At 40.9% G+C, this 12,001-nt stretch overlaps 1 protein-coding gene across 4 annotated transcripts in view; it reads left to right on the top strand.

Annotated features, from left to right (window-relative positions):
- Positions 1-12,001, top strand: part of PLCB4 (phospholipase C beta 4) — a 173,101-nt gene that overhangs the window by 9,419 nt on the left and 151,681 nt on the right. For 3 of the 4 annotated variants that reach the window (XM_058020299.1, XM_058020300.1, XM_058020297.1), the window contains exon 2: positions 9,953-10,012. The gene's annotated coding sequence lies outside the window, so the exon portion shown is untranslated. Of the gene's footprint in view, positions 1-2,533; positions 2,558-9,952; positions 10,013-12,001 lie in introns of those variants that run through there. The other variant, XM_058020298.1, reaches the window with a different exon arrangement.

The following is a 12,001-nucleotide window of genomic DNA, read 5'->3' as shown; positions in this document are numbered from 1 at the left end:
CCTGAGCAGCTGCAGGGATGGTGAGCCCACTCCTCCCTGGACAGCCAGTGCAGGGTCTGACCACCCTGAGCCTCCCCTGGAGCAGCCTGAGACCTGGTCCTGCCCCTGGTTTCCTGGAGAACAGGCCGACCCTCACCTGCCCACAGCCTCCTGCCAGGGACCTGGACTCCCTCAGGAAAGGGATACCTAAAAGAGTAGCCTGAGCCTTCAGCAGCATTGCAATGCTCATGAACGCCTTCATGAATAATCTGAAATTGTCACCAAAACTTGTGCTGCTTCACCTGGTTCATTTGAAACATCTGTGCAAGCATTTCTTCAAAAGTAATTATCAGAGTAAGGTGTCGGGTTTGTGTTTGTTTTTTGCTTTTCTTTGTAGGAGCTATAAAACTATATATGTAAACACTTCAAAATTGTAGACTTATGGTATTTTTCAGGTGAGCTACACATCTTCCTTAAAAGGTGACTGCTAATTTAAATTATAACCACTTTTCTGGTATTATTTCTTGATTTCATAAACCATTACCTGAAATCCTTCAGTTACTGAAAAGCCAACTTATAGTTTCAATTAAAAGTGCTTCTGTATACATGAATATCACATTAATTGCACAAATAAATTTCTGGCTGCCTTTCTTTTTGTAGAAGTTGATGAAAAGATAATGCTTCTCAGTTAATTTTAAATCATTTAAAGGAAGGCTTATTTAAATGTGACTGAAAGTGGATTAATCCTTCCCTTCCTTCCATCTCTCCCTGCTATCATCACATCTTGGGTTTTAGAAATTAACGAATGTTGTCTAAAAGGCTGTGGCAGGGAATATTTTGCTTATCTCAGTGGTCTTCAGTCCAGCTGGTAATTAGCACTTCTCTTAGTGGCTGAGACATAATTTTAACAAGATTTGGCTCTTCCTTTTCAGCACTGTGTATTGACAGAGTGTGGGTGTTGCAAGCAAGTAACCTGAGTCCATTTGAGTCTTGCATCTCAAAATTCAATTCAAAATCATCCTGCCTCATCTCAGGGGCCTTTTGGATGGTTATGGAAATTTATCTGATCTCTCTTACTGTGATACTGTTGTGACTGGGTTTGTGCATCTGCAGTTTTATCAGGGATGATTCATAGGCCAAAATGGTGTTTGTCCACTCAGTGCTTCATTCCTTTCCTCTTTCAAAAGGAAAATAATGGGAAAAAAGCTATTCTGTCTGATAGATAATAGCTTCTCTTTTATTGTTTGGCAGTGTGTGGTTTTGTTTTCTTCTTTTTCTTAATCTTGAAATTTGACCTAACAAAAGAAAGGTAACGAGAATCCAAATATTGTCCGGACTTGGCAGGGGGATTTGCCATGTATGAGGAAAAAACTGACCTGAGTACAGCACACTGCAAGTGCACAAACCCAGCCCTCCAGAGCTGGAGATTGATTACATCACTCTGTAATTTTTGCAAGTGAAATAGTTAATTGGAGACCTTAATTTCAGACCTTTATTTGTTCCCCATGGTCTGCACATCTGATGGGGCTCCGTTTATCCTTCCAAAGCAAAGCCTACATCCACAAAGCGGGCTCAAGCCTTCTCATTTGTAGCAGATGTCAACAGCATTCCCTTTTTAAGGATTGAGAGGTACTGGTGGAATTTTAGATGGCCACGTTGAGACTGATACAATTTCAAACGAATTTTTAGCTCAATTTCAGCCAGCAAGGAGTGGCAGTGAGGGCACTTTTGATCCTGTAGGAGGAACAGTGATACTCCTGGGTTAGGACAGGTAACTTTGTGACACAGGAGGAGAGGGGCCCAGACAGAAAGCTACTTGTTGCTTGGTATTGTTTTGGTAATTCCACCACCCTGTCCCCCTTCCCTCTCCCCCTGTCTTTTGGATATGGGCATAGCTGGTCACACTTTAAAAATTAAAATTCTTTGTTCTAAAGGAAGACTTGGGTTAAATACAGTACGACGCACCCCTCACCCACAGTGTTCTGATTAGGTATTTTTCAATATCTATCTTAAATGTCATGATAATGCCTGACAAGAAGGCTCACTGTCTTGTGAACCACGAGATCCAGAGCAGATTTCAGCAGTGCACATCAGAACAAGTGCATAGTTCCAGCCCTGAAAGTATGAACCGAAGAAGTACAGCACAATGTAAATGTCAGCTGAGGAATGTGAGGTAGGTTTGGTATGATCCCTTAAGGATTCTTTGTTCATGGCCTAAATTGCAAGGTTTCTGGGGCAGGGACGATCCTTGCATTATTTATTTTATGGCATTTATTCCAATGCATTCTTTGTTATTTTTTATGTAACCTGCTTGGTGCCCATTTGCTGATACCTCAGATGAGGGAATACACTGCAATATAGTGTTTTTAATTAGAATATATATACAGAGCTGATATATGCAGGTTAAAAAGAATTGGCATCCATGCTGTTCAGTCCAACGTGCTGAAGTACCTGAGGGTATAAAGCAGCTTACAGACTATTTCATCTCTTTATGTTCCAGTTGTTGAGACCTTTTTAAACGTGGCAAGATGACTTCTCCAAAGCCTGCAGCCCATGTGTGTTAGCAACAGGGATCCTGGTAAATTGCTTCTTGACCTTGACTTGGAAATCAAAATGTAGCAATCAGGGACATGGCCATGCTCTGCCAGCCCAGCTCCCCCAGGTGCAGGGTAATGTATGGAGCAGGGCATTGCTTACACTGCTCACACTCATGTGCCACGCAGTCTTAGAGGCCATTATCTTTAATGCCTTTGTTATGCAACAGATGCAGTTTTGATTTGTAGCCCAGAAAGAGCAGCGTTTCAGGTTTAGAAGCACAGTCTGTTATAGGATATTTATCAAGCAGGCTTTTTGCATATGGACATTGATAGCAGTCTTGCAGCAGAAATTACAATGTTCTTCTTGGTGTTGTTTCTAAGGTTGAGGATTCCCTGTGTAAATCTTTTAAGTTAGAACATAACTCAGGAACACCTTTTTTTTATTGCTTTGGCAATAAAAATGGTATGGGCATAGTCTGAATCAGCAAAGCTGGCTTAAAGGGACACTCAAGTGACAACCATATATATGTATAGAAAGGAAATTTCTTCTGCAAAGAATCAAAGTAGCTGCAGACATCAGGCCTACCACTGAACATTTTAAAACTAATTTATGTGGGTTGTGTCATTTCGGTTTCCTCCCTCTTTCTTTTGTTCTGTGAAAGGCAGCAAGCAGCACACCCTGAACAAGCTCAACTGCTCAGTTGGATGAGAAAAGAAATAGAAGGGGCTGGGCAGAAATTATAGTCTTACAAAGCACAGATCTAGAAAGATGTTTCAGCTATGCTAAAAATTATTTACACTTCGCAGTCTTGCAGTTCTCAGTGATCTAATAGTGGTTCTGGAATCTCTCTTTTAGGCGTTGTACATATTTGTTAAAAATGCTCCTTCACCCAAAGAATTTATTGCACTGGAATAGGAGGAGCCTAGAGCTGAATACAGTTTTTGGTATATAAGAAACAGAATAGAAGTGTGAAACATTTCCAGCTACATGTGTTTAAGATCAGCCTAAAAATTCAAGCTGCATGTTTTAATAATTTTTGATCAAGTGGAACTTCAAAGATTTTTACTTCCCTTTAAAGTGTAAATTTTTGTATTGGACAATGTAGCACAAACCAGCACTGGCTGCCATCAGATGAGATTTGCTTCAGTGCAGCTGGCAGCATCAGGCCCAGGATGTTTGCACAAGGAGGCTTTGTAAACCTCCTCTGCAGAGCTGCAATGCTTTGATCTGTTTACTGGACAAATCAAAATTAAACCGATGTCTTTTTTTTTCCCTTTTATTTTTTTTTTTTTTCCTTAGGAGAAACTAGCACTCAGGAAATCTGGCTGGCCATATCAGATTTTGCCCCAAGAAATTGCATTAGTTTCAAAAAGAGGCATTGTACTCCCAGCTTAATGTTTAAACTCAGTGTCAAAACGTTAGGGCAGAATAATGCACACCGATAATGCAAATGGTTTTCTTGGGTGGATTTCAACTGCTGTGCTGCTGTCTGGGAGAAGATGTTTACTTTCTTGCACTGCAATACCACGCCATTTCCATCACAGTCATGCCACTTGCAGCTAGCTGGTTGCAGCCAGGTTCAGCGATAAGAAATCAAAATTGTTTTCAAATGTATCTCTATTTATTACAGTGTAACTTTTCCTTTATACTTCATATTATCCAGTGACTAAACATGTTTACTTTAAACGGCCTCCGTGTTCCAGGTGGGTAGAAGCAAAACAAAAGTGCGTTTGAACCAGTTGTAATTAAATTTCTGCTCTGTACATTTTGTCAAGACAAGGAAAGCTGCTGGCATTTAAACCTTGCTATGCATTATGGAGTGACTGCCAGTCAGATCCTCCTATGGAATTAAATCAAATTGGAAAGCAGAGTGAGAAAGGCGAAGAGAGATTTGTGTGAATTAAATGACTGCGGCCTGTGGTTTGCCAGGCTCTCCTGCTTTTGTTGATGATGTCTGCTTATGTAAACTTCTTCCCACCACTTTCTTCTTGAACTTTGCAGCAAAGCAGTTTTGTGTGGTAAAACATCTGCTGGCATAAAAGTGGTTGTAAATAAAAAAGTCTTTACTGTGCAACCCAGTAGGAAGGAAAGAAAGGATGGAAGGGAGCGTTCTCTAGAAACACAGATGGCTTAAGTCATTAATAATCTTTTGTGAAATAATTTTAAAAATATGATTGCTAAAAATGGGACTGTATGAAGAAGCTGAGTGCATCTATTTGGTACATTTGGAAGAGTTTGCTGTTAAACTTTCCTGGAGGAACGAGCCCAAAATGATCAAGAGTGATGGGACCAAGAGGTTTCCATAAAACAACGGGCCTGTTCCATGTTATTTTGTACTGTGCAAAATAATCTTGTATTATAGTATGGGATGTAATTATATCAGTAAATATTCAGGGGGAAAAATAATGCTGCTTAATCCCTTTCTCTTGCTGTGCTGGAGGATTGGGATAAAAAAGCATAGATCACCACACGCAACGTTCGAGCTGCTGGCCTACATTTCAGAGCCAGGCTGGCAAGGAGCAGGCTCCCAGTTTCTGGAACACAGAGTACATCCCAAACAGAACTATTAGGCTGCAGAAGGATTTATGTGATGGTGCTGAGCTTTCCCTGGAGATATCAGATTTTATCTTGGTGATACAAAGTGCTGGCTTGCTGGCCTGAAAGGAGTATCCATCCTCTTCCCATCCTGTCACCTGCTGCATGTTCTCCAGGGCCTGCATTAGCTGCCCACTTTCATGTTGGAGTCCAGGCCTGTTCCTTCCTTTCTGTTCTCTTTGAATGTGGTGGGACACCTTTAAACTTTACTCTTGGTTGGAGTGCAGGTTTTTATGATAATAATTAATTTTGTTGGCCCAAGCTAAGTAAAAGCATTTACCCATAATTGGCCTGGATTCTTTGTAATGCTGTAAATGAAGTCTTGGATTGTTAATGCTTTCATCAGCAGTGAGTAATTTCATAGATTGAAAACCTTTTAAACTGCAGCATGATTATTTTGGTTCTAGAGAATTACTAGAGGCGACTAAAAATTGAGAATTCCACCAGGAAAAAAAAACCCAAACAAACAAAACAAAAAAGCTTCCTTTAGCCATAGGTAAAATTCCCTCCAGGAGTTGTAGAATAGTATATAATCACATCCTAGACACCCTGAAATTCTCGGAGTCAAATTGCAGATTGTGTATTTTGGTGCTATTACATTTGCATACTGATTAGAGTTTGTAATAACTGTTCTGTATTGCGCAAATGCTGCTGTTGTTTATTGCTTGGCTTAAGTTTTGTGGGGTTTATCATATAACTCCTGCTGTGTAGAAAAAGGTCTAAAAGATTCTATTATCTACACATCATTTTAGAGGGTGTACTTTATTATCAATTGACAGCTTCTCATGAAATGGAATCTCTGGGCTCCAAGTGCTTGACATCTCTGTGAAAAAGAGTCTGCCTGTTTCAGGAGGGCAGTGCCCTGAGTCTTGCTCAGCAAACATCAAGGAGTGATTGTACCTTTCAGGTTAGCTGTGTGCACATTTACCCTGAGTCAGGAGCTCTCCTGAGTCAGGATTTCATGGCTGGAGGCAGATTTAGGGCTGATGGGGTGGGGTGTGTGTGGTACTGGTAGGAGGCTCTGTGCTCCCTTTGGTTAATAAGTTTCTACCTTAGTGAAGCTGAATGCAGCAGCCCTTGATAGAATTCTGTGGTTTCTGAAAGTGATTCCCATCGTGGTATTCCTGTGACCATTAATTGTATTTAACTGCGTGGTTACCTGCTTCTTTTGTCCTTTTTGGAGTCATACTGTCAAGTTTGTGTTTAGTGGGGATCAACAGCCATCTGTGCCTGCAGTCAGTGCCCTCCAGGTCAGAATCAGTGCAGGGAGGTGCAGAGCTGTGGGAGCTGAAGGTGCTGCTGATCCTGTGGGCGAGCACACGAAATGTTCCAGAAAGATATGCCAGAGGCTCAGATTATGTAATGCCTCGAGCAGGAAGTCACCGAATGGTGTGTGGAGCATGTCAGCAGCAACAGCCTGATGTCCCTGGCAAGGCTCCACGCCAGGAAGGAGCTGGGCTTTCTCAGCAGCCTCGCAGGAGAGTGAGGGATGTGCGGTGAGGCCCTGGGAGCAGCCTGGCCCGGGGAGGCAGGAGCTGACACCACATCCCTTACTGGGCTTTCCTGCCCCCAGGTGTGAGGATGACAGGCAATTCTTCACATTTTCCTCCTGCCTTCTGTGTTTGCCTCTTCTTTTGCTTTGTTTTTTTTTCCTTACTCCTAGATCCTGAAAAAAAATACAAAGAAAGAAATGACCTTTTCAGAGCTGTGCATCCAGATTAGGGATATACAGGCAATTCATGTCTGAAAAATGGTAACAGTTGTGTGTCTAAAATTAACTAATGAGCTATGGTCGAAGCTCCTTTCCGGTACAGAATGAGAGAAGGTTTGGTAGGTAATGATCATTTCAGTATATTGACAGACTAAAATTGTCATGTTTAAATTAAGTCTCTAATGGTCTTTTCTAAATTGGGTACTTGTACTTTGCTTTTAATTAGAAGGAGGCAAAAGGTCCTTATTGGAATTCTAAAGTTATACTCTGGGTAACTCAAGGAGGTGATTATCTGTAACCAAGTGTCCATCAATGGGAAAGTCTTGCAGAAGTGTGTATTTGTCAGGTCATTTTCTCTGAGCATTTCAGAGTGACAGGTGAAAAAGAACCTTGAATGATGGATCCCTCTGGATGAAAACTTGTTTTCTGCTTGAAATGAAAAAGAAAAGGAAAAAAATTCTGTTGACAAGCCCAGAGTCTTGATGAAGGTTGCCCATCCTTTTGAAGGGTCATTATGATTCAGCTGGGTCTTTTGCAAAAATAAGTCTTTTCCTTGGAGCTTATAAGGGGGTTAGATTGTGAAGAGAGAGGAAACCATGGGGTGTATTTAAGGTGACAGGAAAGGCCAGGTGACAAGTGAAGAAACACGTTGTGCTTTACTGAACACCAGTGAAGAAATGTGTATTGTGGCCAGAATGAACACTGGCCACATCAGAATTTGATTCCTCTACACCTGCCCTGGTGTTGCGAGGAACATCAAATTAAAGATCCTTTGCAAAAAAAAAAAAAAAAAAAAAAAAAAAAAAAAAAAAAAAAAAAAAAAAAAGCAGGCATCAAGGTACTTAAGGCTTATTCATTTAATGTTTTTTTTTCTTTTTCTTTAGAACACGAGGAAAATGAAAATTGTGGGGTTTTTGTATTTTAGCCTTTAACTCAGCTGTGGAAGGGAGGGCAGAGCTGAGCCTGCAGCCACTGTCCATTCCTCCATCAGTTGTCCTGTTGCTGTGAATTACAAGCTGCACAGTGTTTCAGGGACTGAGGCTGCACTCTGGCTCCGAGTGCTTCCCTCAAAGAATTTACAGTCTCGCTGAAAGGGCCACTGGAGATTTTGGACACAAACAAGCTTCTGAAGAAATACTTAACTGGTGGAAAGACACAGAGAGAGATTTTTGGTATTTGCATAGCTAAAAAGAAACTGATTTTGTTCATTAAATTTATGAGATTGTACTCGTGTGTTTACATGGAACATGAGAAATTTCAGGGCCCAGTGGCAGTTCTGCCCAGAAAGCTGTGGCTGATTAGTACCAGTGGGAAGCAGGTTGTGTTTCTGGAATGTGCATTAGGGCTGCTGGGATGCTCCTGGTTCCAGTGGAGCTGGCTGGATCCCACACTGATGTAACCCTGCTGAAATCTGACTGCAGGCTGCAGGGGAACAAAAGGGGCTGGGCTGTATCTGCTGCTGCACACTAACAGAGCAGTTTGTATGCTTGAAAATTATCTTGTCATGTCTTTGTTTCCCAGCACAGGCCTGCTTTGGACAGGGAGTTTATTTTAGCATGAAGCTGGCTCTAGTTGACCCAGGAGTGAGTGTAAGGATGCTTGTGTGTGAAGCTGCAAAGTCCTGGAGACCCAGACATATCTTGTCATGTAATTAGGAGCTGCTGAGGGCAGGCTGAAAGTGCACCAGCAAAATGAAAGAGTTTGAGGCATTTAAAAAAATAATTTAAAAAAGACTTGAAATCACTGTGTAGTCTCTTACTAGAAGAGAATGCTGTCAGTATTTAATGAGAATAAAGTACGTAGCCATCATCCTCTCAGCATTGCTATTTATGATTTTAAACAACTTCTTTTAATGGACGTTTTTGGCAACTTTGAGAGGATTCAACAGAGGAGGAAAGTATTCTCTTTAACTGCTCTCATTGCTGTAATTGTGATTGCTGTGTCCCTCTGGTCCCATACTCAGGGTGTTTTATGTGCCCTGAGTTCTCAAAGCAGATGCTAGAGCCACAACATGCTCTGGCTTCCCTTGGCTGAGACCCTTGTTTTCTGCAATCTGTTTCTAATATTGAGGTTTTTTTCTTCTTCTCATAAAACTTAAACCTCATAAAACTGAAGAGTATCAGGTCAAATTTAATTCTGTGTATGCACCTAGTAGATATTGAGATGTTCTCAGCTTTAGGCTTCAATTTATTTTTTCTATAAAGGAAGAAAGATTTAGCTTGATGGAAGACAGAAAAATACAGCTTCTGATCTAATGTGTAGGAGCTCTTGATAGAAATTCATTTGAAAAAGCAGCGGTCAATTTCATGTTATTTTCAATAATGCTGAAGACACTTGCTTTCTTTTAATAAAATACTGTCTCCTATAAAACATGGATTTCTAATGTGAATTTGGACTTGATTTTGTTTTTGAGCACTCTTTGGTCATTTTCATTCCTGTTTGTGTAAATCTGCTGCTTTGCTTGCTGGAGGGCTGTTGTGCTCATGTCCAATTTAAAGTTTCACACCTAGGTCTTACAGAAGGAAATCACTGGGTTTGTGCATTTGGAAAAAAGAGGGGTGCAAAGGAGCAGCACCAAAGCACCCTGCCCACTTGTACTGCTCAGAGGTGCAGGAGTTGGTGTTGAATGTCCCTGTGCTGCTCCTTCCCCTCCAAAGATGGGGAAAACAGAAGTGGATGCTTCCATCCTTCCAGAGTGTTGGCAAAAGCAATGCAGGAAATACATTCTAGCACTAATAACAATGGCTTAAATTACTTTTTACCCAAAGCTGGGATGATAGAGAGACCTGATTGTATGTCTCAAAATAAAATACTTTCTTTTCCCTGCTCCTGACACACTGCTCCATCCTTAGTCTCCATTGTGTTGCTTTCTAGTTTTAAATGCTTGGAAGAATGGGTGCCATGTGTTCCTGTCACCTGCAGCTAGGAATTTCAAAATAAAACGAACTTCAAACGAAAACTCACTGAGCACTCAGTATTTGTTTGCTACTGTGTAAATATTCTGATCCATAAGGAGAAATTATTTCTGGGGGAAAAAGGTCTTGAAGTAGTTTACTGAGATTTTATTAGGTAATTAAATATGAATATGCACAATTAAGGCTTTTCTTTTTCTTTTTTTTTTCTTTTAAGGGAAAGGAAGACATTTTCTACAATGTGAATTTCTACGGAACAATTTCTGATTTTCCAAAGGTATGCATTTTCTGTTCTTTTAGTATTTTAATTCTGTTTTGTTCTAGATTATCTACTTCCTGTTTAAAATCCAGTTTACCATTGCAATGCTGCACTGTCCACGTCAGTAGAATGAAAAATGTGTTCTGAAAAAGCAGTGGTTGGGGTTCATGAGAGGAGAGAAGTTTAGATCATTTAGATCTAAAGAGAGAAGTTTAGATCATTTAGAAATTTAGATCATAACTGCAAATTCAGAGGGTGCTGTGCTCTCCTGAAACCAGATATCCTGACATTAAGGAAGTGTGTATGTGTGAGGTTGATCAGACACAGGCAGATGAGGGTATTCACAGTTCTCAGAGGCCTTATGTTTTTGGAGTCTAACATCCTGGAAAGTTTGGATGAGTAGAAATTGTTCTTTGGCGTGCTCCCCCTCAGGCCCAATAAACTCCAGTGATAACCACTCCTAAACAGCTGCAAAGTCAATTTAGGTTCTGGAGTCTCTGTGTTCCAGCAGATCCTTCTCACCTTGTGTTTGTGGAGAGCAAGGTTTTTACTTTCTTTTGGTACTCGGGGATGGGTCACTTGCATGCTAGTTTATGTTCCCTTCCTAGTCTGAGTAGTTTCACCCATCCCATTGGCATAGAGGATTCTTACCCTATTGGCTTCTGCTGCCTGAAAACCGCTTTTCCTCCAGAAGCACCAATCTGGCACAGAATTCCAATTGCTTTAGCAATCCAGGCCTTGAGCAAGCTCAGAAACTTGTGACAAATGTTAGTTTCTGGCTAATCCTGACTGAGACCTCAAGCTCAGCTTAGATGAGTTCTTTGATTCCTGTTGTACTGCACAGGTGCAGAGCAGGGCACAGGCTTTGTGCATGAAAGTTTTGAAGTGATAATGATTAGGTGGTGCATTTGCTTTTTATTGTTCTTCTAAAACCACACCTAAATTCATATGAGAGTTCTCCAATGTTGCCTGAAATTAAATCACGTGAGAAATCTCAGATGAGGATTCCAGTTGCTGATGGATCTGCTCTAAAGGGATCTTTAGTAAGAAAATGTAGGAGGGTAGAATATAAGAAAACAAAGATAGTGCAGAAAGTAATCTCACCCCTAATGAGTTGCAGCTGGGCCAATTAGCAAAGATTAGGAGCAGGCCTGACTTTAACAGGCCACAGGTGTAACCAATGAGAAGAGGAGTGCTATAAAGAGTGGGGTGGGTGGTGAGAAGGGAGCTGGAGTCAGGTGGCTGCTGTGTGAAGGAGAAAGAGTCAGTGCTCTGAGGAGATGCCCATGAGGAACACCAAGCAGGTATGGAACTCTTGTGATAAGGAGATAACAGCATGGCACCCCTGCAATAAAACCACAACAGGAAAATTTCATTGCAGAACAAATCATTGACACCAAAGGATGTGGTTGTGGTGTTTATCTAGAATTGTAGAATTAGAAGTAATGGTACAAAGGTTGTAGGCAGTGCTCTACCTATCCTACCTTGGCATTAGTGGTTAAAACAGACTTGTTTTCCTTGTTTTTCACTCCTGGATTGTTGGTTTATCCATGTAGTCTGTGCCACAACAGTTGGGAATCTGCTGCACTGTGACCTGGTGTTCTGTCACAGTTGGTTTGTTTATTTGTAACTGATAAAAATAATTCTTCTGTGGGCACAAGTACAGTTTAAAATAATTGAAAAAGAAAAAAATAAGCCTGCATTGGCCAGAAATAGCTTTCTTGGAAAGTAGAAACTTCTGTAAATATCTTTGTAGAGCAATGGTCTGAAAATACAGATAGGGCTGACTTCTTATCCAGGTGCAGCAGTAGAAACCTGGTAAGAGACTTGGAATGAATACCCATTAATGGCAGAACTGTTGGTTCATTTGTTAAAAGTGACAAAGGAATAGTAGATGAATAAGTTTACCTGGAGTGTCGCATTTGATGCTTTCAAACTAAGAGTAAATATTACAGTGAAAAGCCCCTTTGGGGGCTTAGTTAGTGAAGGAAGGTAGAGGTGAATGCT

The sequence above is a fragment of the Melospiza georgiana genome, chromosome 3, assembly GCF_028018845.1.
Source record: "Melospiza georgiana isolate bMelGeo1 chromosome 3, bMelGeo1.pri, whole genome shotgun sequence".
Lineage (NCBI taxonomy): Eukaryota > Metazoa > Chordata > Aves > Passeriformes > Passerellidae > Melospiza > Melospiza georgiana.
This window is presented reverse-complemented; position numbering and strand designations above follow the sequence as displayed.